Source organism: Manis javanica, chromosome 13, assembly GCF_040802235.1.
Source record: "Manis javanica isolate MJ-LG chromosome 13, MJ_LKY, whole genome shotgun sequence".
In the NCBI taxonomy this organism is placed as follows: Eukaryota; Metazoa; Chordata; class Mammalia; order Pholidota; family Manidae; genus Manis; species Manis javanica.
This window is the reverse complement of record NC_133168.1, coordinates 7,701,248-7,727,004: the sequence shown is the minus strand read 5'-3', so window position 1 is coordinate 7,727,004 and position 25,757 is coordinate 7,701,248. Positions and strand designations below refer to the sequence as shown.

Below are 25,757 nucleotides of genomic sequence, written 5' to 3'. Positions count from 1 at the left end.
GTATGGATGTAACTATTCAATGCCTGGTCTCAAGCCTGACCATCGTTAGGGCTGAAATTTGGCATCAGTGCATTGGGGCGCTTGTGGGAGAGCTGCAGACTCATCTATCGCGGACTGTATAACCTCCTTCATCTTAATGCCATGTTCCTCTGAAAAATGGCCCACTTCTGGAGTGAGGAGAAAGTACTGGATGTAATAAAGGGATGGATTTTCACTCCTCCAAAAACAGTCTTACAGGGCAACTGTTGTATTTTGTCCAGACTAGGGGAAGCCAAGCGGCAAAGAGTCTGTGATTGGATGGTTCTGTACCCAGTTTTTCCCGCACTGAAATCAGAGTGGACATAAGCAAGTCCGATATAATTGTTAGTCTTGTTGGCACTTTAATTTTAGTCAGTGTCACCGGAAGGAGTAAGTTATATGATCTGTTTCTGTTGGGATCTGTAAAAATAGGACAGAGCACTAGCTTTTGGAGCCTCGCATAGCTAAAACAGGCCCGACAGGTTTCTGGGGCTTGTATCTCCTTGGGCTGTAAGTCTGTGTTTCTGTCATTTACAGGTTTTGTTCTTCCAGTTTTTCATTCACTGCACTGGTGAATATTCAAGCTAGGAAAAAAAAGAAAAAGCACACTACCTTTTACGACTATTTACGACATTTAACCACCCAGCACTAGCCGTAAGTGAAGTTGTAAGGGTGTTTCATCCTGTAATCACAGCCTGCAGACCACTGGAAATAATTGCTGATTCTTTGGTAAATTACATGTTATTTCCCTCACGTGGAAATACCATTCTCATAGACCACAAGCTCCTAGAGTATAAGAACAGCCAGTCATTTGTAAAAATATCAACAAAATTTAGTGAGCCTGTCAGAGATAACAGGATCATGAAAATCTGTTTCCCTGATTTGTAGAATCAAAGATATTGTGGCTTCTCAAATGTTCTTTTATACACAAAATAAATATAGAGGCTTTTTGTGGTTGTTTCCAAGTTTGAGTTAGATTCTTTTGAAATGTAACTACTACTGGTGGATTTTAACTAATTTGGTTCATGATAAATTTAGACAATCACTTAAATACACTCAGGAAAATCAGTAAACTTGAAAAGCATAATATTTGTAATCCCAATGCCAAAACTTACATGTTGTATAAATACTTCTTTTTAAATGACATAATTTACAGATATGAAGTATATACAGTATACTTGATAATTATGAATGACTAGAAGAATGTATAAAATACATACTATACATTTACACACCAGTTATCAAATTATAGTTTCAATCATTTTTTAAAAATTAAGAGTGTGAATGTCTTTCTCTTCCATAAATATAAATGAAAAGTAAATCATGAGATCTGTGTATATTAACTACAAAATGCTTTATCATCTAGTTTGAGTTTTTGGGGGGAGGTGCTTTGTTTTTTGTTGTATTATTAATAAGTTAGCTCTGAAGTTAAATGATGGAAGCATATCTTAACTATTAATTGAAATGCAAAGAAATAAGCATTAGAATGTTCTAAAAGTTAAAAGCAAAACATTTTGTATTCATTTTAGTGAAGCGGTATACCCTTGTGTATTTAAGTTGTAAGCGGTATACCCTTGTGTATTTAATAAGATTAAAGCAAACACTTTCAAAGCAATAAAAACTGGCTTTTAAGTGGGCAAAACATAAACTTGATGTTTATATGCGTCAACTCTTTGATCAAACTGTAGACTTCTTTCACTCAATGAAATTCAAATAGGCTTCCTAAATAAGTTCGTTACAGAGAACGTTCATGAACTGTAATCTTGTTTTAGTGCATTATTTAAATATCATATGCTAACAAGGAGCAAGTCAGTGAATTCTAGGTTTCTGCTGTGCTACTGTATCGCAAATATAATTTCAACTTTTAAGAAAGAAAATTCTTGAAATCGGACTGGAAACATACTTCGACCCTCCTATAGTGCTTGCTTCTAAAGAGCACATATTTTAACCAAGAAGGAGGTGGCACACAGCATCTAGTTGGCCAGATCAAAAGTTCATAAAAGTGACACCTGATCTGGTGGCACTCTCTGGAAAAGTGATTTGGCTGTGAGGTCAGAGTGTTTATGGTAGGGGCCTTGGAAGGTGACCTTTGTACATCGACCTTCCACCATGGAGGAGATGGCCAAAGACTGGGACCAGAGTGGACAGATTAGCCTTTTCCTATTACCTTCTGCATGCCCATCTAGGGGAAGAAGGTAGAAAATGAGAAACAAGCAGACCATCAAATTAGGTGCAAACTTCAGCCATCAGCCACTTCACTCTGCAAAGCCATTTAAATAGCAATGCAGATCATTATTAAGGCGCTTGTTAATCCAAAACAGGTATTTGAAATTCCTATTGTTGAGTGAGCCAACCGGTCTGCCTTATGTTTACAGATGCTTTCATCAAACCAAACCAAGTTATTTTTGCTCTCCATAACGTAACTATTACATCTGTTAAATTTCACAATATGTTTTATGTGTCTCTAGTCCAGAGCTAGCCTGCTACAGTAGTTTTTCCTGTGCCACAGTTAAATTCTCTTCAAAAGAAAAAAGGAAATGGCAAGAAAACAATTTGATTTACGTGGTATTTACCCAAAGGAAAGCAATATGCTGAGTATAGGCAGAGGTCGGCAAACACTGAAAGTTAAAGAAGGCGTGCTGTTAATGATAGCTAAGACTTCCTCAGGACTCGCATTCTGGTGCTGAGATGGGATGCTGAGACAATAATGTGCATCAACTTGTCTAATTTTCACAACGCCCCTTTGAGGTAGTTATTATTCTTTTTGCAGATGTAAAAACTGAGGCCCAGAGAAAAAAAGGCATTGCCCCAGATCAAATAGTATGTAAGAAGATGGAATTGGAACCCAAGTAAGGAAGGACCCAGAGAGGCCAGGCAGAGGATAGTCCAGCTGTCAGTTTGCACATTTCTCCCCAGGAGCTCGTTGGGCTAAGGAACTCGGCCCCGAGTTGCATTACTTTGCATATGCTGCATTCACACATCACTTTTTAAAAAAGATTGCTCCGTTACTTAACCAAAAGGCTTCCCGCACTAACTCTAGATTAATCAGAACATTGGCTTAATCAGAAGCCCTCTTCCTCAACCATTCTTACAATACAAGACTTGGTTGCTTAAGAACTCAGTAAAACAGTATGGGGAGAAAGAATACTTTATGCACTTGGAATACTTTTCAAAGTTGTAAGCGAACAGTTTCAGCAGATGGAGTATAGTTACCTTAGCTAAAATGTAATGCCACGTAGCATTCCCCTACATAGACAAAATGCTTTGTAAATACAAATGCTGCTAATTGCAGGTGGAAGGGAACACCCTGGCACCCTTTAGCACTGAGCTGGGACAGCAGTTCTACGCCAGCTTTAGGAAGAGAGGCCCATGGGTAGTCCTGATGAGACCTTCTGTTACAGAGAAGTCATTATTCATGAAATCAAAGGCAGTTGAAATATGGGCACAAAATAGTTTGTTCTCTCTGAGACAAAAGATTAAAGTTGGCTATAAATTTGAGGATGGGAATAAGAAGGGTAGGTGGGAGAACATGACCCGGATCACGCTATTAACAGATTTTCATATTTTAAATGAAATTTCAACATCTTTAACCACAGCTATTCCAGTTTGTAAAAGATAAAGTGCTGGCAAGTTTATTCTTGCTCAGTAATGAAATGCAGGCACAGTCAAAGCAGGGTGTTTGGTGGGCATCGCGGTGGGACGTGGCTGGGAGACCCAGCCAAGTGCAGTTTGAGAGCCTTCCCACAGTGCTGGCCTGACTGAAGCAAGCCCCTCTGGGGCAAGCAGCTGGGCTTGACTGACTAACATAGGGCAAATTTCATGCTGGCTTGAACCTAATCCCTCTCTGTTTGTATTGCACTTTTTATTTACAAAGAGACTTGTGCAAAAAACCGAGAATAAGAGTTCAAAGTTTTCTGAAGGGTGAGGGTTTGGCTACAAGTTGTCAGAGGAATGGAAAACCCAACACACAAGGCTTGGCCTCATTCTGAGTAATTTCAGAAGAAAACAGGCCCTCTTGGAAATGGATGCTGGTAACAGGCCCGGCTGCCATGCTGGTGACATGGATTTGCAGGACCTGCTGGAACCAGGCAAAACACACCTGAGTGCCTGGCACACTTCTGCTCTTTGTTGTGTAACCTTGGAACATCTCTGCATTCTTTCATTTCCCCCACCTTAAATGGGCTTAATGAGACCGATTACTTCATAGAAGAGGGATAATAGTGACACAAGGTGTGGAAGGCACTTCCTGCAGGGCCTATAAGGTAGTACAACAAATGCCAAATATTGTTCTAATTGTTTTATAAAATTGGCAATCTGGTTGAATTTCATGAAGATTCCAAAAGATTCTCTCCCTCTTTCTCTCCCTCCTCTTTCCCTCCTTTCTGTCTCTCTCACCTGTTCCAGTTCTATTCTTTACCACCGTATGGAGAATTTGACAGCACGGATTCCAGCCCGCTTCACAAAAGGATGCATAAGGGATTCTGGGAAGCTGAAGTGGTAATCCCATCAGAACTGGCATGTTCACTGGAAAAATGAAAAAACTAAAAGATAAGAGATTTGAGGGAAATATGCAATGGAATTTGAATTCTTAATGGGATCAAGCCATTTTAAGTGTTTTCATAAGTTAGTTTCAGGCGTGACTTGGAAAAGAGTAAAGACAAATTTAATAAAATTAAGGTGTGCCACTCGCAAAAAATGTTTTTTGCTTTGAGACATTTAAAATGATCTCATGAAAAGATTTTTGGATTTTACGTTACATTATTGCTCACGAATTTGCAAGTAAAAGGGAGATGGGATGAAAATATAATTTTCTGTAGAGTGAAAATTAATACAAATTAAAGAGTTAAATTCTTAGGAAATGTGCTTGACTTCAAAAGAGTTGTGTGATTCACTCACATACCCACATTTATTCAATGAAATGTAACATGCTACAGAAACATTGCTTTCCAACCAATACTTTCTGCCAGAGTTCAAGAAAAGCTGAGGATTAATAGCTGAGAAAAACGGCTTTCTGTTTGGCTGAATAAACATTGTGCAAACACTGAACTCTGCGTGGGATCATCGGTTTTTTCATCATACTATTTCTAGAATTGAAAAATCACAAATCCCTCTCCAGCTTAGTTATTTTATGCAATGAAAGCATTACCCAGGCCAGCTAAGATGTGTTCTTCAAGATTCTAACATCTCTGGAATGTCAAACAGGTTCAGTAGACACCAAATACAGATTCTGTCTTTCATATGGAAAGGTTAAGTAAGAAAAGACTTCATGTGAGGAAACTGCCCCATAATTCAAGGTTATTTTTAATTTAATCGGAGTGTGTTTCAATTTACATATAGACCGGAATGCAGTCTCAGAGAAAAAAAAAATCTATTTTGAGTAAATCAACATTTGGAGGGAATAAAACTAACCATTTTTAAAACTGATGCACATTTCAAAACTCTATATGTAGCATCAATAAAATGTAAGATTGGCATTATTTTTAAATGAACTATCCATAAAAACATTATGAGGATATTCTTTGATTAAAAAATTGGTTCTTCAACTTTCTGAAATTTTGAAAGACTTATGGTCTTTAATATGCTTTTAAAAGCTTTTAACCAGACAAGCATGTTCTTCTGGAAGATATTCCTTCAGAAGACTATAAATTAACCACAGACACAATGAAATGGTCAGAGCTGGCAAGAATGGGAAAGAGCTGGATGACATTAGAAATTAAATGAATAAAGTATGGTGGACCTTTATCAACAAACATTTAACCGTAAAGTTATTTTTTATTGTAACCTTGAAAGAGGAGAAGATGCTAAGCAATATTTATATATCTGTTCCTTCTTAATTACAATTATTTAGACTTCACCTCATTGACATGTAGCAATGAATGTAACATCATATATTTCCTGCACCTCTTTAAGAAATGATTGTAGGCACATTGCTTGAAAGTTTCATTCAAATCCGGACTAATTATTTCAGTCCCTTTGAGAAGTCTATATTAAATGACTGTATTTAATTTAACCTTTAGCACAATTTGTGCTGATTCATCATAAGCAGAAGTCCAGAGAGCACTATAATTAATATTTAGGACATAAATATCTGGATAGAGAAGATGAGGGGTTTTTTTTTTGGTTGTTTTCTTTTTCCACAAGGTCTGAAGTCAGCTTCAGGCACAGGTTAATTTAGCATCTACTTTCACAAATCATACCAGTGAGGCACCTTCCCAATGTCCCCCTGGGACTTCCTTAACATTTGAAAGTCCATCATTAAGACTTTATTTCTTTTTCTGTATTTGCAGATTACTTGATTGTCCATGCAGAAAATTCTAAGAAATGTAGTAGAATTAATAAGTGAATTTAGCAAGTTCACATGATCCAGGGTCAATACAAAAATCAGTGGTATTTCTATATATTAACACTGAACAATTGTAAGTTGGAAGAAGGAAACAATACTGTTAATGATGACATCATCAGAAAGTAAGAACTACTTAGGAAATATTCTTTTAAATATGTACAGGACATCTGTATTGAAAAACTGCTACGTAACATTACTAAGTGACATTAGATAAGAACTAAATAAATGGAGAAGCAAACTGTATTCATGCTTGGAAGCTCAACATTGTTAAGATGTCAATTATTTGAGATTGGTGGACAGATTCAATGCGTTTCCAATCAAAATCCTTAGAGGTTTTTAAATTAAAAGTGACTAACTGATTCTACAATTTATACAGAAATCCAAAAAACTTAGAATCACTTAAATAACTTTGGGATGGGGGATGGGAAGACAAAGTTGAAGAACTTCCATTGCCTGATTTCAAGATTACTTTAGTAAGCAAGCTAATGTGGTAGTGGTATTAGCATAAACATACAGACAATGGAACAGAATAAAAAATCCAGAAAGAAATCCAGACCACTATGGCAAATGAGTTTTCAGCAAAAGCATCAAGGTAGTTTCAATGGAAAAATGATAAAATTTTCAAAAATGAGTGATTGGGTATCTATATGCAAAAATTAATATATTTCATGTGGTAAACAAAACCATTGCAAAGTATCTCAGCAACACTATACGACTTCTAGATAAAAATGGAGAACAAAAAATCTTTGTGACTTTGGGTTAAGCAAAGATTTCTTAGAACACAAAAAGTATGAACCCAAAAGGAAAAAAAAAACAATAAATACAACTACATTAATATTAAAATATCTTGCCTTTCAAAAGATACTGGGAAGAAAATGAAAAGGCAAGCCACAGACCAGGAGAAAATATTTGTGAAGCATATATGTGATAGATTTCCATTGAGAATATATAAAACCCTTTCAATTCAGCAAGAAAACAATCAAATTTTTTGGGGTGTATAGCAAAAGATTTGAACACACACTTGACCGAAGAATAGATATTTATGGCAAAAAAAGCATGTGAAAAATGCTTAAAATGCTTACCATCATTAGTTACTAAAGAAATGCAAATTAAACCAGAATGAAATACCACACTACAGACCTATTAGAATAGCTCCATTTTAAAGATAAGAACAAAACCAAAGACCAAGAATATTATATCTTATTCTTGAGTATGCATAAGTAACTGCAACTTTCAGAAACTCTTGGTGGAATGCAGAGTAACTGGAACTTTGGTGGAAATAGAAATGCTATGGCCCCTCTAGAAAACAGTTTGGTATTCATGATAAAGTTAAACTTGCCCTTACCTTGTAGCCCAGCCATTTCACTCTTAATAACTTATTTAAGAGAAATGAAACATATATTCATGTATTGATGATACTTAGATTTTTAAAACAGTATGTTTTGTAAAAGCCCCAGACTGCAAACAGCCCAAATATCCAACATCTGGCAAATGGGATAAATAAATTTTGACATATCCATTTGGGGTAAGAATACTTAGAAATCAGAAGGAATAAGCATGCAAATATGTGGCTGAATCTCATTAACATTAGGCTGAGCAAAAGAAGCCAGTTGCAAAACATTTACACTATATGATTCCATTTATATGAAATTCTGGAAAGGCAAAACTAAGCCCTGGTGTACTTTGCAAAAGAAAGGTAAACACATAAAAGCAAAAACATCTTGTTCTTTATTGGAGTTATTAATACTAGGCGCTATAAGAGATGATCCCTGAAATTTCAGTGCATTAGCCCAAGCAACGTACATTTCTTCCTCACACAGAGTCTAAAGCAGTCCACAAGTGCCCTCAGCTACTCTACTAGTCAGAGTCAGTTTCTCTTCACCGTGGATGTTGCCATACCAACACATGGTTTCCAAGGTCCCTGGAGCAGAGGAAGAAAGCATGCCAGCTTGTAAGTGCCTGGTCCCAGAAGTCATCCATGCCACTTCCATTCAGATTCCATTGGTCAGCCCTAGTCATCCAACCCTTAACTCCAGGGAAGGCTGGGAAACTTAGGGGCCACAGTGGAATATTGGGTGAACACTGACTGCTACATAATTTTACCAAATTCAAGACATGGGAAAGGGTGAAGGAAGCTTAAAACTTGAGGCAAGAAGAAAAGGGCAGAGCTCTACATAGGAAACTGGAAGGCAAGGAGGTCAAGTAGGAGAGCATTGAGGACAGTCTCAAAACTGCCCTCCATTATGCCCAGTTCACCCCCAATTCACCCCCAATCCCGTCTCTTCTTGGAACAGGTACTGACCATCTCTCTACTCAGTTTCCTCATCTGCAACATAGTAACAACTCATTATTCTACTAACATATTTGAGCAAACATAATAGTAGCACCACAGGGATAAGCTGGCATTAACCTCCCCATGGTGCTATAAATGAGATCTGAAAAATGCAACCCCGGAAACTTGGTATCATGATTTTAAGACTAAAGAACTGATCAGGATAAGCCTGCTGTGAAGGAGCTGATTGGCCATTGTATCAAAGCCAAATTTGTGTTATAACAGGATATGTGCACCAGGATCCTCTGTATGTAAATGAAATGATTATCACCATTGATTTTTGTGGGGAAGAAGCCAGTCTATGAAAGATCATTTTCTGATGTCATATTTTTGGATATATTGACTTAGAACAAACTATGGGATGTGCCATGATACAAAGCTATGTCCGTGCAAATTCAATTCAAATAATTAACTCTCAGTAAACTTAGTATTCAAATTCAACAAACATTTATTGCATGCTAATAAAGTTCCAAGTATCATACTAAATGTTCACATGTGCTATCTCATTTAGGTGCCACAACTCTTGGAGTTAGACATGACTCTCTCTTGTTTCCCTTTTTGTACAACCAAGACTAGGAGAAATTATTTGCCAGTAGCTCAGAAATAACAGAGATAAGCTTTGAAACCAGATCTTCTCACACTTGCACTGTGTCTACCACACCTGTAACCTCAGGTGAAATAATGAAAAGGTCTTTCTTTTTTAATGACCTCTTTTGACCTTCTCATTGTGTTCTTGATTTTTACTAAAAGTAACATATCTGTAAGGAATTGCTAAGTAGCAGAGGAAAGTGTGTTGGGGTAAACTGGAAAAGGTATTCAGGATAAAGTACATTCCTCACAAAACAGGTACTTTGACCCATTTTGCAGAAACGAAGACTCAGAGAATTTAAGTGACTGACTTAAGATGACACTTACTCCCTAGACTAGCCAGGATTTGAACCCATCTGTCTGAACCAGTTCCATTTTTGTGGTACCCAGAGCCTCTTATTAGTGATAAAGAAAAAGAGAACAGCCTATACGGCCTCCACTTACATATCTGATAGAATTATCTCTGGGAGGGGTTAAATTTTATGACAACACAATTAGCTAAAATGATGCATAGGCTCACGTAAGACATGTCATCACATTCATCCCTTACACCGTGACCTCACACATTCGGGCACCACTGAAGTATGACACTACGACATAAACAAGAAAATAGTGTGAATAAGAGAAAAATTCTCCCTAATCAAACAACTGTAAAAATAGTCACGTAATTATTATAATAAAAAGAAAAGTTTCTTTAATAGATGGATATTAGCAGAATATTCTATTAGCATTCATCAAATGTTCCTAAAATATGGAAGGTTGTACATGTTTTGCAGAAGACTGTCAGCCAGAGATGAGGTCAGCCGCCAGCAATTGACTTCTCTTCATATCAGGCTGACCTGGCCTTAGCTACAATTTCTGATGAAAGAACCAGAATCATATCCAGTCATTTAGATACTTGGCAATCCTGTCTAGTCACTAGGAACATCAAGGCAGCTAAATGATCCCGGGGCAGGATGCCCCAGGGGAATTCACTGCATTCTGCATCTCACCCAGTACCCCATGACGTCCTGCTGGCTTGTGAGGGGCCGGGGTGGGGGGCAGCTCCAGAATTTCCATGCAGGATGGCTTAGGGGCAATGGGGGTCTTGGTCTGCTGCACTGGCGTTTGCCTGCATTTCACATTCGATTGAGGAAGTGTTGGCTGTCCACATCAGAGGAAGGGTGGAGTCGGGGACCAAGACTTGTGGAAATTATAATGAAAGGGGCAGGGCCAAGTTTTCTACCAAGAGAACAATTCTCTTCCACCTGAGACTAGAGATTCCCCCCCCCCCGCCCTCCCACAAGGTTTTGTGATGCCCCAGTATGGCAGGAAATGAGTCTGTGCCCTCTGGCATGTTGGTGGGACCTGCAGGAGCCTTGTGCCTGGGGATAAGCGGTGGCTCTACAGAAATCAAGAGGCCGCCTGGAGGACAGACTGGACTGAGGGTAACTCAGCAGACACCACTGTGAACACATGGGCTCATGCCAGATGCCCCCCCACACCCTGCTCCTTCCCCTGGCCCACCATGGCCCAGGTATTATCACACCACATGGAGCTTAAATGTTTTGCCACCCGGCAGGGGATCATCACAGCAATCTAAATTATATTGAATATGATTTATAAAAATAATAAAAAACTACCTTTCATGCACATTTGTGCTTGTGGAGTGAGTTTTGTCCCCACACATTCGTGTTAACCTGACAGTCTATCAGCTGCACACCTAGAGCTGATGCACACGGGTCCTGCCTGCTTCTGCCCTGCTCTCAGGAATGCTGACATGCTCACCTCTTCCCGGGCCCTTCCTGTAAGTCCAGCCCACAGCTCTGTCACTCAGAGGCTGTGAAACCGCTAACTAGTCAATCTCTCTTGGTCTTCGTTTCCTTTTTGAAAAATATAAATAGTGTTAAGTCCCCTCTCCTCCTGAAACTCAAGTGCCAGTGTTAATCCTGGTTTGGCTCTAAACCAGCCCTACCTGCCCACACAATAATCCACCTCCAGAAAGGCAAACACAGACTTCCACTACGGTTTTGAGAACACGTCCTGAGCCTCACCTCTGGCCCTCAGTCTTAAGCTGCTTCCCTCTGGCTCCTTTGCTCCAATCTCATCCCCATCTGGTCTCAAACTCTTGACCTCTGACCTGGCCTCAATCATACCTCTGGCATTGTGGACTTAATGTTTCTACATGGTCCCCCTGGGTGTGACCTTTGACCTTTTCCGATGGACTTTGACTTGACCTGCGCTGCCTGCTCTCTGGGTCTTATGCTGCCCCAGGTATAAAATTCCCCACTCCAAGTTCAGCCCTACTGAATGCAAGCCTTCACCCTGGCACTTCAACAAATGTCTAGTCTGGCCAGGCTTGGACTCACTCTAAATGGTGGAGTTTGGCAGATAAAATAGAGAGGAAATTGCTTTGAAAGGTTTTGAAAATAAAGGCACGCTGTTAGGGGTCACCATTTCTCCAGTAAATATCCTACACCTAGAAATGGCCCACTGCCTGTCTCTTCCCATTGCTGCTCTAAAATCCTTGGACTGCCACCCACTCTGATCTTCTTCCAGTCTCTCTGTTTACAGTCATGTCTCCATATAGTAGCTCCTAGAGTTCAAGAAGTTATTTTAGGCATGGATATCTTATGACTAATATGTGGTAAAAGGATACCATGGACTCCAGGGGGAGTTCAAATATTATCTCCACAACTTAAAAATTATGAGCTGTGAAGCCAAGAAACAGAAGCAACCTAAGTGTCCATCAGCAGATGAATGGATAAAGAAGATGTGGTACATATACACAATGGAGTATTATTCAGCCATAAGAAGAAAACAAATCCTACCATTTGCAACAACATGGATGGAGCTAGAGGGTATTATGCTCAGTGAAATAAGCCAGGCAAAGAAAGACAAGTACCAAATGATTTCACTCATCTGTGGAGCATAAGAACAAAGCAAAAACTGAAGGAACAAAACAGCAGCAGATTCACAGAACCCAAGAATGGACTAACAGTTACCAAAGGGAAAGGGACTGGGGAGGATGGGTGGGAAGGGAGGGGTAAGGGGGAAAAGGGGCATTACAATTAGCATACATAATGTGGCGGGGGACACAGGGAAGGCTGTATAGCACAGAGAAGACAAGTAGTGACTCTATAGCATCTTACTATGCTGATGGTCAGTGACTGTAATGGTGTATGTAGTGGGGACTTGATAATGGGGGGAGTCTAGTAACCATAATGTTGCTCATGTAATTGTAGATAGATGATACCAAAAAAAATTATGAGCTGCAATTTCTTCATCTAGAAAGCAGGATGATAATGTCACTCACAGGGTTACTCTTGAGTATCTGTATATGTAAAACACTTGACCCAAGGCAGGTACCCAGTAGACAGTCAGCATTTGTTTTTCTCTATTCCCACTGTCCTTCACGTGGTCTTAACAATTGGGTCACTTGGGTCTGGAAGGTCTCAGTCTGGAAGGCTCTATTTTGGAGAGAACCGAGCTGGATGGGTGACATCAGCGGGCAGGTAAGGACAGCCACATCTCAGTGATTCGCTGTACCCCTTTAATCAATCCACTACTGCCTGTCTGTGAAGTAGCCCATGGGTTGGGCTGGGCAGTCACGGGAGGCCAGTCACAAAGGCCAGGTATCGACCAGGCCTACTTGGGTGCCCCAGCTCTGAGATGACAAGCAAGCAATGACTTTGTTGAAAAGAAAAACAAAAATCAACTGAGTAAATCTGAAGATCTAATTGACTTCATTGAGCGATTCATGAATTGGCGTATCTCATCTACAAAGTAGATGCTCTGAGGAACTATAGAAATGGAAGATTTTTATAGGAAGGAGGGTGGGGTAAGAAGTTACTAGCAAAAGAAGAAGTATTATTTCCAGCAAAGTCATTTTCCCATAGGGGGAAGACCAAGGGGTCTTACTGTGGAGAATACTCTTTGCAGGAGGATGGAGTGGGTCCTGGTGGCAGACTACCTTACAGGTACTGACCAGAAAATTTGGGGGGCAAATGACTATTTGGGTTCGCTTTTTTTAACAACGTGAAAAACCTCCCTGTCCTTTAGTTCAGACTTGGATGGGCTATTGTATGGCTGATAACTGGTCCTCCCAGCTCTCCCACACAGAGGGAACCTAACACCCAAATACAATAGACTATTGAGTCACGGCCACATCCAGAAAGCAGGGCAAAGGGAAACGGGTTTGATGTTCTTCTGAGGTCACGTTACCAGTGTACCTACTGAACAGCTGCAAGGGGATTCATTGTATTTATGCGACCAAAAATGCAGTAAATGAAGAAAAGCACAGGCTGGCTTATCAGCCCCAGAGAGATTAAGAAGCAACATTGTGCTCCTGAAAATTCAGAATGAAGCCTTCTTTCTAGTTTCCCCAGTTTGGGGACAAAAGGTCAATCTCTCTTCCCCATCTCTGGGGGCTGGAGTGTTTGCCTTTAGTCAACACAAAGAATCACCTCGAGGTGATTATTATCACACTTTTATCACCTCGGACAGCTGCCTACTACTTAGGGGACAGGAACCCCCAGGGGTGACAAGGAGCTGGACCATCACAGAGAAGGAATGTGAGATGGTTGGAGGAGAGAATTGAAATGATTCCAACACTTCTATCAGTTAGAGAAAACTCCGAAATAGTTCCTTGCTACTCTTGTTCTAAGGGTGTATCTGACATATTTTGGTTTGGTTTGACGGTCTTGTAAAAAAAAAAAAACAACTTCCAATTTCTGAAGATGGAAAGAACCCAGTCTATAAGTGTATGAGACCTCAGCTGAGCATATGGGAGGGAAAAAAAAGTATATCTTTAAAAACATTGTATATCTTTAAAAACTAATTGTAACCAAAAAATATAGTGTGAAGTATAGCAAAGTTCCTGTGGCCATGTCCTGAAAGGTTGAAATCACCTAAATTATAAAGTGATAGAGGTCCCTATCGAGAGTAGATAATTTATGGTGTTTGTACAGGGAGAAACATTCGGCAACTGCAATTCATGCTAAGGAGGATTTTGAACAAAGTCCAGATGGTGTTTCAGCAGTAAAATGCAGTTATTCCGGGACCCTCTGGTGAACAACAGAATCATTGAAGTCAAGCTCACTGTCCCTTTCAAGAATCAAGTTCAACAGAAACAGAGACAGAAGAAACAATGGGTGACAGCTGTATGATATTTTCATGTTAGGAATGGAACTGTTATCTTTATTGCAATACCTAATTTTGATTTAATGCACAAATCATATTTTTACTGTAAGGAAAGGCAACAAAAGGGGGAAATTCCACAGGCCCATCATCTTCATACACATAATTACAAGCACACGAAACTCAACACACAGAAATCAAAGCACAGCTTCACTCTGTCCTTTGTTTTTTTCCATTTACCTAAATATTAAATATCCTTATATATCATTATTTTTGGCAGCTCCGTAACATTCTGCCTAATTTATGGACCATAGGATGCTATTCAAGTCCCCTCTAAATTTGCCAAGCAGGTTGCCCGCAGATATTTTTGTTCTTAGAAGTAAAACTACAAAGACCGTCTCAAGCAAGTGACTATTGTCCCTTTCAGAATTTTTTTCTCAGGCACCATAGACATTGTATTGTCAGTTTTCAAAATGTGACAATGTAACTCCAGTATTTCCTTCAAATGAATTTTGGAACTTTTAAAGAAAGACAAATTGTTGGTTTTATGTTTAGTGTCTCTCCACATCTGTGCTAATCTTTTCCACCTTAAAATTTTACATTTCATAAAGCTGTTCCCAAATTCTACTGAGCTCAAATGACTGCTCACAGCAAGTTCCATTTTACTTGGCTCCAATCAATTACAGGAATATACATGATTTACAATCCAAATCATTTAGACTCATACATTTCACATAGGGTAAAACGGGGTAGACAACCTCACTTGACAAATGTTAAAAGGGTGGTCCATGTTTTCATGCTCTAGCAAGTGATTTCTCAGTTAAATATGAATGAATTTGAATATGTAATACAGCCAAAATAGCACACGGGTCTGGATTTGTGAGATGCACAGCATGGAATCATTTTTATACTGAGATTAAACATTTCATTAATTAGCCAAGTCTCATATCTATTTTCCCTTTTTATTCTTGATCCAGAAACAGGCTACTGCTTCTCTTCTAGAAAGAGGAAGAGAGAGGAATATTTTTCTAGAAAAATACTAACAGGTTTATTTTAAAACTGCTAAAAGAAACCTGCTTGTGACAATACCGTATAATTTCTGGATTGTCTGACAATTCATCGCCTCCTTAAATTTCTTTTCCCCCTGTCCTCTCCTGTGACTGTTTACTGAAGGAGGGTGTAGGCAGTCAGAACACACCTTGTTACTCAGGATAAAGGGATTGGGGCCACTCTGGGAGAGATCAGGCACCACAAGACAACCTCTTCTGTGTAACTGATGAGCTGACTCAATTCATACGGGTATTAAAGAGGAGTTCATACTGAAGACCTTATGAAAACAATTCATGCCAGAATCATTATAGAGTCCTCAATTTCCCTAGCAAAGCATGGTATGGGAATGATGAAACTGAGTTTTTAAATATTAAAAAACATCATATAAGACATACTTCCAGGAAGGTGGGGTGTTAGGAGAGAGGCTTTGGGTTTTAATTTGGAGTAGAAAGAACAAAGGAATTCAATCAATGGTCACAAATAAACTTATAGTTCAAAATCAGTCATTAGAATAAAACTCACTAGAATGAGAGGAAGAAAAAAAGATAAACACATTATACCACACATTCCAGAGCTAGATGGGAATATCATTTACTAATGTGGGCTGATGTTAGTCTAATCTTTATGATTTTATTCTCTACGATGCTGTCTTACGTGAACTAGAAGACTGAGCGAAATCAGATTCAGGAAGAAATGTGCCTAACAGGCCAATCACTTGAAGAAATATATATCATTTCACATTAAAAATGTAATGCTGGCTCATTCTACCCCAAAATGAGAAGGAAACAACTGGCTTCACTCAGTGGCAAGTTAACAAGTACCATGAGAGCATTACGAATAGCAAAGTGCTTTAGGAAAGACTAAAAAATATATATATATACATATATATATACATATATATGTATATATATATGTATGTATATAAGCTTATATTCTCTGACTTTCTCTTAGTATATACTTTTAGCTGCTTCATTTTTGTTTTTTAAGGAAACAATAGGTAAATACACTACAGAAAGGTGACATGTGACATGCCTAAACTGATCTAAAAGGCTGATCTTGGTTTTGTAGATTTCCAACAAACTTAATGACTTCCAATAAGAATTAAAGATCAATAGGTGTTTATTAATTCCCAAGCTTGGGTGTGGAAAGAACTGTGCTAGTCCTATGGGGAATAGAGAAGTTTAAGACACAGTCGCTCTCTCAAGATGAAGACTGAGCTCCTCTGAGTTTCTAGAAAGAGAGATAACACTTGGAAAGGTAGGCTGGCAATTTTGATCGACACATGGCTGGGGCTGGTTGCTACTGGCATCTAGAACCCCAAAGCCAGAGGTACACAATGTCCTCAAGGTCCCAGATGACTGTACACACCAAAGAATTGCTCGGCAGAAGCAAGGAAAGAGGTCCAGGGAAAACCCTTAATTCAGCAAGTTTTGCCTAAACCTGTAATTCATTTGGGGATTATTACAAAATGTTTCCAAGAAGAGATAACACCTAAGAGCATGCGCATCCAATGTTCACTTATTTCTTCACAAATATGTGATGAGTGGCACACTGTGCTACACACTGGAATCGGAGCCCTGAGCAAGACAGAGATGGTCCCTGACTGCATGGAGCATATATTTCAGTAGGCTTGATAGTCAATCAAGCGTTAATGGTGTGATAAATGTCACAGGTGAAGTCAGTTGTTCTGGTAGAAAATACTAGGGGTGACTGTGGAACTACTCTGAAAATATGGTTCCAGAATGCTTGTCTAAAAAGGTGGTATTTGAGCTGCGCATAAAGGATGAGAAAGAGTCAAGTGAGGTGGTGAAGGTGGAAAGGATTCCAGAGAGAAGCAACTGCAGGTAACGGAAAACAGCTTGGCCGGTCTTAGGCGGTGAAAGGCGGTCCGAGCAAACTGCGGCGCACTGGTAGGAGAGAAGAGTGAGGCGATTTGGGGAAGGGAGGTCCTTTGGGGCATTCATCTGATTTGCTTTTCTAAAATGTTATTTTGGTTGCTATTTGGAGACCAAATTATAAAGAGGCAGAAGTGGAAGCAGGGAAGCCTGGTGAGAGGCTATTTCACGAAGACACAGGAAAGAAGATACGGGTTGAAGCAGGAGGGCAGAAGGGCAGCGAGAGGCACTGCAGACCCGAGGTGCACTTCGGAGGTAAAGCCAAGGACACCTGTTGATGGGTTAGAAGCAAGAGATGGTTCAAACCATGGTTGATTTCCGGCTCCCACCCTGGGTGGTCAGTGGTGCCTCCTACTGGGGTGGGAAAGAAAGAAGCGGCAGCAGAGAGAAAAAGGAGGAGTTTGAGATGTTCCGCTTTGGACCGGCTCAGTTAAGAAGCCAGGGACACCCAAATGGGACATGCCAAAGGGGCATCAGCTGGAGATAAGCGTCGCAGCCATCAGCGGATGGTGCTGCGGCATAAAGCCGTGGAACCGGGTGAGGTCTGCAGGAGAGAACTTAAAGAGAGTGCCAAGCCTTGAACAGCACCAAGGAGGAGGGGAGAGCAAAGAAGCCTGGGGAGGAGCAGTCCCAGGAGGCTGAGTGACACCTGCGGGAGGCCGAGGGAGAACAGACCAGGACAGTGTTTCCAGGGAGAGAAAGGGCGTGGAGAGGAGGCGGCAAGGGGAAGATATCTCAAGCAGAGACAGGAGATACGACAGAGGGAAGGGCAGGTTTGGGGGTTCAAACTAGCCCAGCAGTGCTGAAGGAAAGGGTACATTCGAGGAGATTCTGGAGATACCTGGGGCAAGGTGAAGAGGCCTCAGACGACGATGGACCATATTTTACATCCCAAAGAGTTTGAAACTTTTTCATGATGGCATTAGGCATCTAACAGAGGATTGGAGGCGAGGAGGTGACATAGTTTTGATGTATGTTTTAGAACAAACCCTCTAGAAGCAGAGAGGAAGAGGGGGATGAAAGGACAGGAAGGAAGCCCAATTTTAGGAATTTGGTTTAGTGACTCTTTAGGAAGACTCAAATTAGAGAGGAGAGAAATGATTGTGGGTGTTTAGGAAGTAGAAAGGAAAGGATTTGGAAATGGGGGTTAATGGGGGAAGTCTAGGATGATTTTTCAGTTTTAGCTTATCAATGATTCCAAGATTTCTGCTGCTGTTGGGGGTTGTTGTATATTTTCCTTGGTTCTTATCCCCACCTCAACAAAGAATTGAAGGGCAGAGACATAGTAGTGAAGCTGAGTAAAAGTTTTATTTAAAGTTACTTAAAGAGAGAAAATGTACAGGTGAGCTCAGGAAGGAGAGGCACCCTGAAAAGCTGGAGAAAGGAAGTTTAAGGCTACACACTTAAAAAGCGTGGGGAACCTCAGAGAGGTGCGCTCAGAAAGACTGAGAAAAAGTCAGTTACCCATTTACAAAGTGCCGGTGACCCCAGAGAGAGGTGTGTGCTGAAAGATTGGGGGTTCCCTCCTTTAAGGATTTTTCAGGAATGTGACAAAGGGGTGTGGACTTGTTTAGTGGTCTCAAGATGTTTATCTTTGATGAGACATTAAGTTTCTTATCAGTCCTCCGGGTAATTCTGCAAAAATTAGCTTAACACAAGAAATTTACTGCTCTGGTTTCCTCCCAGGACAGCAGCTTCCTGGTCTGGGAGCATATCAATCAAGACCGCCTGTCCTGCCTCCAAGGTGGGCTGAGTTACTGTCCATTTGCTAAACAGTATGTTAAGAATCTTCTTAACTTCTTGGGTTTTAAAATGCAGTTTTAGCTTTAAGGTGCAATCCTCCTGTGTTTACTGGGCTGTTTATAGCTGGGCCTTTTAGCAGGCCGAAGTGAATCTTATAATGGCACGATCTAATTGACACAATGAAGACATAGGCTGTGCTCAGATACTTCTCTTTGGGGAATATTCAAACATTCCAGGCCAAGTTGCTCCTGGCCCTTTTAGCTTCAATGGATTAACTAATGAACTCTGAGTCTTTTCTGGCTTTCTAGTTTTAACTGGTTAATATTTGGAGTCCCTTTTAGTGGGCTTTTCTGGCCCTACTCTTTCCAGCCCGCTTATACGTATTTTCCTGCCCAACAGTGCCATTAACAGCTCAAGAGGAGCAGATGTGCTGGAGGAAGATGATACACTTGGTACATGTGAGTTTGAGGTGCCAATGGCATATCCCCTTGGAAACACAGACCCAAAGCAAAGGCAGGTGGCCTGAGGTAGATGTTCCGTTTAAGAATCCTGGGCTCATGGGTGGTACGGAAAACCTTGAAAGAGGATAAGAAAGGAAAAAAATCCAGAACTCAACATTAGGTCATCCTGCATTCAAAGGGTGAGTTAAGGAAGGACTGGTCAGTAATGTTGGAGAAGTGTCAAGAAAAGAATGTCATAGAAGTTAAGGAAAGAGAGAAAGGAGTGGCCCATAGTATTAAATGCTACAGAAAGGCCAAGAGAGAATGGGTATGAATGTACGTGGATGTACACATGAGAGATGGATATGATTAATGTATGGATATAGATATACACTGTTATGGATTGAACGTTTGCGTTGCCTGCCCCTCAAATTTTATGTTGAAAGCCTACACCCACTGTGATGGTATTAGGAGGTGGGGCCTTGGGAAGGTGTTTAGGATTAGATGAGGTAATTAGGTCACGTGAGTATCAGTGCCCTTTTGAGAGTCACAAGACAGCTTGCTTTCTCTCCCTGCTCTCTGCCAGGTGAGGACTCTGTGGAGAGACAGCCATCTTTGAAGCAGGAAGCTGGCCTTCACCAGACACAGAATCAGCCTGCATCTCCATCTTGGACTTCTCAGCCTCCAGAACTGTGAGAAATGAATTCCTGTTTATAAACCACCCAGTCTATGGTATTTTGTTGTAACAGCTCAAAGGGACACACACACACACACACACACACACATACACACACACACAAACACCCCTCCATTGTTCCATTAACATGTCTTTGGAAATAAATGACCTTCCAGGTTGTAGAAAATAAAGTAGGAGCCGAGCACAGATGATTTCAAGCATGGGCAAGGGAAAATAAAGACACTGTGTGTGGGAGTCAGCTTCCTGCATTGCTGTCATTTAATGAATATGAGTCTGGAAGTTTTTTAGTATGTGATATGAATATTGTATTATTGTATCAAGGAAAATCAAACATTGCTGCCTATAAACTACCAAATAACAGAGAAAAAGAGAGCAGCTATTGTGATCTGCTAACCATTTCATCTATAAAACAAAATTATTTTGAGTAATGATTATGTAATAATCAGTAATCATTATTTTGTTAGTTCTTCTTTAATTGTAAGGCAAATAATTTTAAAAGGATAAATTTAAATTTTAAATGTGTAGGTTAAACTGCAGTATTTCCAGAATATCTCAGCGGGCCTTAGTACATCTCCATGCCAGTAGGTGTTTCCAAGGAGTAGAGGTGGCCATCTCCATATCAATAGGTAATTACATGGGTGCGCAAGCCTTATTTGGACCAGAAAGGTGGGGTGGAGTCCCTTTTTTCTGCAGCCAGGTTGTGAGAGCCGTGGAAAAGCAGAAGTGGATGATGGCTTGTAAGTAATATATGGGTTTCTCCCACTTTATTTTTCCCTTTGACTGATTTTGGTGGTATTTTGCCCTGGGATTTCCCCTGGAGTTACAAAATGTTATTAACATTCAACGAAATACTGCATGCATGAGCTAACATTTTTACTGACCAAACAAAAATATCACACTTCATTGTTCAAACTCGGTTGTACTCTTAAGTTTTAAACAGAAATAAGAACTCCAAGGAGCCAGTTAATATGACAGAATTGAAGTGTCTTACCGTCGCTGGCTGACTGTGAATTTTCTATGTAAATACAGGACTACACCCAGACTGGAGACGCTAACTGCTCCTGGGGTGAGCTCAAAGGTTTGGGAACAATTTTGAGCTTACTCCCTAAAAGAAGCTGTACAGTAGCCAAGTTGGGGAGTCAGGTGACTGTATAAAAGGGGAGCTCTTCAAATTAACTTTCATGTAGACTACAATGTGTATTAAAGAATAAATACTTAAAATGTCCTAATTGGAAGGTTAGACATATAGTTAAAACTCAATAATAATCACAATGCTGTTTAGAAGATAGATAACGAAGGAAATTTTTTGAGGAGTATGAGTATCTACTGATCGTATTTAGAATCGCTAGCACATGGTGGTAATAAAAAGCAGGTTGACTTCTATTCAGTTGTCTTATTGTTTTAAAATTCTATACTGAATACGAACACCCTTACTGTTTGCCCCCCAGGGCAGACCACAGCCACCCACTCTGGAGAGGGTAACACCTGGCCTACCTAGTTTGGTAAAGGTCCCTGATTACGACCACCATGCTTCACCCCACCCTAAGATAGCCCTTCTGGGAACCGGTGTGTGACAGGGCTTCAGAGAGTGAAATATCCAAATTAGTGACTGTGGGTAAAATTGCAGTATTTCCAGAATCTCTAGCCTGGCTTTAGTGCATCTCCATATCAACAGGTAATTACAAGGGCCAGGAGGGCATATATGGGCCAGAGAGCTTGGGTGGAGGCCCTTCTTCTGCCGCTGGGAAGGTGAGAGATATGGGAGAGCAGAAGGGGACAAGTGTGTGTGAGCAATAAACGGATTTCTCCCACTTTATTTCTCCCTTTGACTGATTTTGGTTTCAAAGGTATTTTGCCTGGGGAATCATTCACCCGCCCACCCCGCCCGAGTTATAGGCACATAGACAAAGTGGGCTCCCAGGAGGGCACTGGTGACAGGTCAGGTGAAGTCGGAGGACTCAAATAACTAGAGACTTGTTGTGTAAGCAGAGGGAACGTTTCACAGCTGTGGAACTTGGAAATAATACAAGTTGCAGTCACAGAAGTATTAATTTCAAGATCATGGAACTAGAGCCAACATCAGCTGGTGATCTGGCCAGAGGGGATTCCCAGCCCTAAGAAACATCTGCATTTGAAGGCTGTGATTAGGCAAATGAGTAAGTGCTCCAGAGATAGGCTGATGAATCAAGCTAGCAGTCGGAGCCTAAGGTTGCATCTGATAGCACACTTCTGAAGAGGGTGCGGTGAAGGGCTTTTCAGATGTCTGCTAGACTATGTATGGGATTTTGAATATGGCTATTGTTATACCTTAAATAGAGGATATGTAGAGTTCAAGGTAGTTTTCAGTGAGATGCAGGTGTCCAAGTCCTCAACGCTTTTTCCTTATTATCTTTAGCGTAACTACTTCTGCTGGAGATGAGATGAGGTTTTCAGGATGAAACAACACCCCAGAGGTGGACCAGAATTCATGAAGCCTAGAAGGAAGGCACTTACTATAATTAACTTTGCCAAGGAGTTTTTCCTTATTTTTCTCTAATTATAAAAATAAGGCAATCTCAATGAATAAATTTTGGGAAAATATACAAAAATGTAATAAGACGAAAACAAGACTTTTCCTTAACTTCACTGCTTAGAGCCCAACATTACTCATATTTTGCTAGAGATGTGTGTGTGTGCGTGTGTGTGTCTGTTTTAAAGATGATGGCTTTGGAAAATCATGGTACTTTGCTTGGTAGGCCTTAGAATCTCCTCTAAATACAGATATGAAAAAAATTGGTAAGGGAAACAAGAATTCTACTCCTTGTCCTCTTGATTTGTAAATTTCTGGGTTTTAACTTAGTTTGCATAGATACTGTCTATAATTGAAATCGAAAAGTTTGGTTATCATCTTATATTGCTTCTGATTTCCAGGCATTAATACTTTAAATGCTATTTAGTGTTCAAATTATGGGAAGACGGATAAACTTTTCAAAACCCTTAGAAAACTAGTTTAGGGATAGATAGCTAGTGACCAGAAAGAATTAATGAAGATTTTCAAAGGATCCAACTTAATGTTTACTTTTCTCATTGTTATAAGAAGAAAAATATCATTAAAACAAAGGTGAAAATAGGTGAGTTCCCTTGGAAATCAGGAACAGCCCCAAAGCAAACTGGAACAGACAGGAGCAAGGCCAGAGATCCTCAACTCATCAAGGTCCACAGATTAAAACACTGAGCACTATTTTAAGCAATAATACTGCATTTTTGGTTAATGAGCACAATGGGTAAACTTGCAACAAAAAAATCCCCATAACTTCTCAATTCCTCCTACCTTAAGTGAACAAGTGTGAGTATGTTGCATAAAGCAAAATGCACAGACAGTGCAGTTATATGAGTTACTCAGGAAGGGAACGCTAGAGGGAAAATTTGCACCCGGTGAGCTACAGAAACAGAGACAGAGGAGAGGATTTAGTCTAAGGGGTTGTCAAAGTGGTTACCCAAACTCAACTCATCAGAATTAACATGGAATATTTTATTTTTATTTTTAATCCATTATTCTCCATCACACATCAAAATAACATCAGGCATTTACTTTTACTATTTTGATGAAGTGCGAAAATCTGAGTCCATGGGAAATGTTATCAATAAAACCTTTTAACTCAAATTGGAAGAAGTAGACCGACCTTCATTTTATTTCATGTTAACAGCACTGGCTAGCAAAATTTATAGCTAAAAAAACTGGCTTGTTCCTTCAGACCGGATCTCACCATTCCTGGAATAAAGCTAACCACCCATGTGCTGTCCAGGCTGCCTGACTTCAGCTGTTTATTTCACAGGTAATTAGTAGAGATCTTTTATATTCTGCTAAAAGGTTCATTCCAAGAAGAAAAAGAAAAACATCGGACAAAGAAAATATGAGTTGATCTTGTCAGCATGAAGGATTTCTCTGCAGGAGATCCTGCTGTGGCTTCATTACAACGACTGATAGATGTTGCTATAGAAACTATACTATTAACAAGCTAACCTAGCAAGGAAGAGCCAGAAAAACGATGAGACTGAAAAAAAAAAAAAGAGGAGAAAGAAAAGACTTGCAGATTTGGTTCTTGTAAATGAGTCTCTTGCTTTACAACTGTACATTATCTCTCCTGGTATTCCCATTATGCTGCATGGATAATATATGGCCAGTAACAGGAACAGTCTAATAAATTCATACAGCCCTCTTTAAGCAAGGTCTCAGAGAGCTTTATAATTCAAAATGAAATTAAAAGCAACAATAAACCAATACCTTTAAAAATTAGAACTTTAAAGTCCAAAGAGATCCAGGCAAGTAATGAGGTGTCTCATAGCCCTCAAGGATAGACTTACTACATATTCATTACCTATGCATGCCAAAGGTATTTGAGAAATCTAGTCAACCAGGCAAAAGCAAAATACAGCATCTCCGTGCAATTGTTAATTAGGTTATCAAAGAAGAAAATGATTCAAGGATTTTTTTTAAGTATATCTACTTGGACTAAAATGTTATAAAAATCCATGTGAAACCTCAGTCTCAGAGAGTATAAAGATGTTTGAATTTGACCTCTCCCCTCCCCCGACTCTTAACATTCAGGTTAGACAAAAGGTAAGGAATTAAATCTAAAATATAGATGAAGTACAGTTTTATAAATCAAGTCCTCTGGGATTGCCAGCTGAAATTCTTTCCACATTTCTATTCTATAATTGCTTCCTTATCAAGCCAAAAACACTCCCAGCAGAATTTTCCACTTTCCGAAAGATTTCTGTGTGTAAGGACAGGAAGAAACCAGCCATTCCTTTTTAACCCTGTTCCTCAAAGGAAAAAAGAAAACAGCTAGCCAGCTGCCAAGCTTCACCAGCACAAGTCCTTCAACAGCCTGTGAATGTCATTAAGGTTGTATTAATGCTCAATGTCCAAATCCTAATGTCTCCTCCCCTGACTGATTTTTGTGCCCCCACAAAGTGTCTCCCAGTTTCTGGAAGTGTCCAAAGAGGTGATCATGAGTGCTGAACAAAGGTTCACCCCCATCACAGGCAGAGGGCTGCCTCTGCCCTCTTGTTTTCTATTTTTCTGGGTCTCCCTGCCCTCCAGCTCCCAAGTCAAAAGGAATCCTTACCATGTAGCTCCTGTAAATCAGTCTCTTCATAAGACCCATGAGGTCTTATGGAAAGTCCATGAGGTGTGGAAAGTCCATGAGGAGGTGGAAAGAATGTCCTAGGCCCAGGCTCCCGGCCTGCTTTCATTGATTCAACAGATAATTTTTTTAGCAACCACGCCCTAGAGTAGCCCTACTGTGGCCAGAGCTGCACAAAGTGCTTTTAAGGGAACAACTTCAGCTTCCATGTCTAAGCTCTAGCTGGACAGTCCCTGCCTTTTAAAAATGTTACCTGTTTCTACAAGTAGTGACAACATTATTTAGGCACAAAACAGTCTCAATGCTGCTTAGAAAATAAAATCAACCCAGAAGCAGTATTTGCAGAGATGTGACTCTCCTTATCACTCAGACAATACGGTATGTTTTTATCTGGAGCTCCTTGG

At 40.0% G+C, this 25,757-nt stretch overlaps 1 long non-coding RNA gene across 5 annotated transcripts in view; it reads right to left on the bottom strand.

Annotated features, from left to right (window-relative positions):
- Positions 1 to 329: 329 nt before the first annotated feature.
- LOC140845755 (uncharacterized) overlaps positions 330 to 25,757 on the bottom strand; it is a 134,577-nt gene continuing 109,149 nt past the window's right edge. For all 5 annotated transcript variants that reach the window (XR_012124627.1, XR_012124631.1, XR_012124626.1 and 2 more), the window contains 3 exons: positions 22,532 to 22,698; positions 4,414 to 4,542; positions 330 to 602 (listed from right to left, as the gene is read on the bottom strand). This is a non-coding gene — a long non-coding RNA (uncharacterized lncRNA). The remainder of the gene's footprint in view (positions 603 to 4,413; positions 4,543 to 22,531; positions 22,699 to 25,757) is intronic.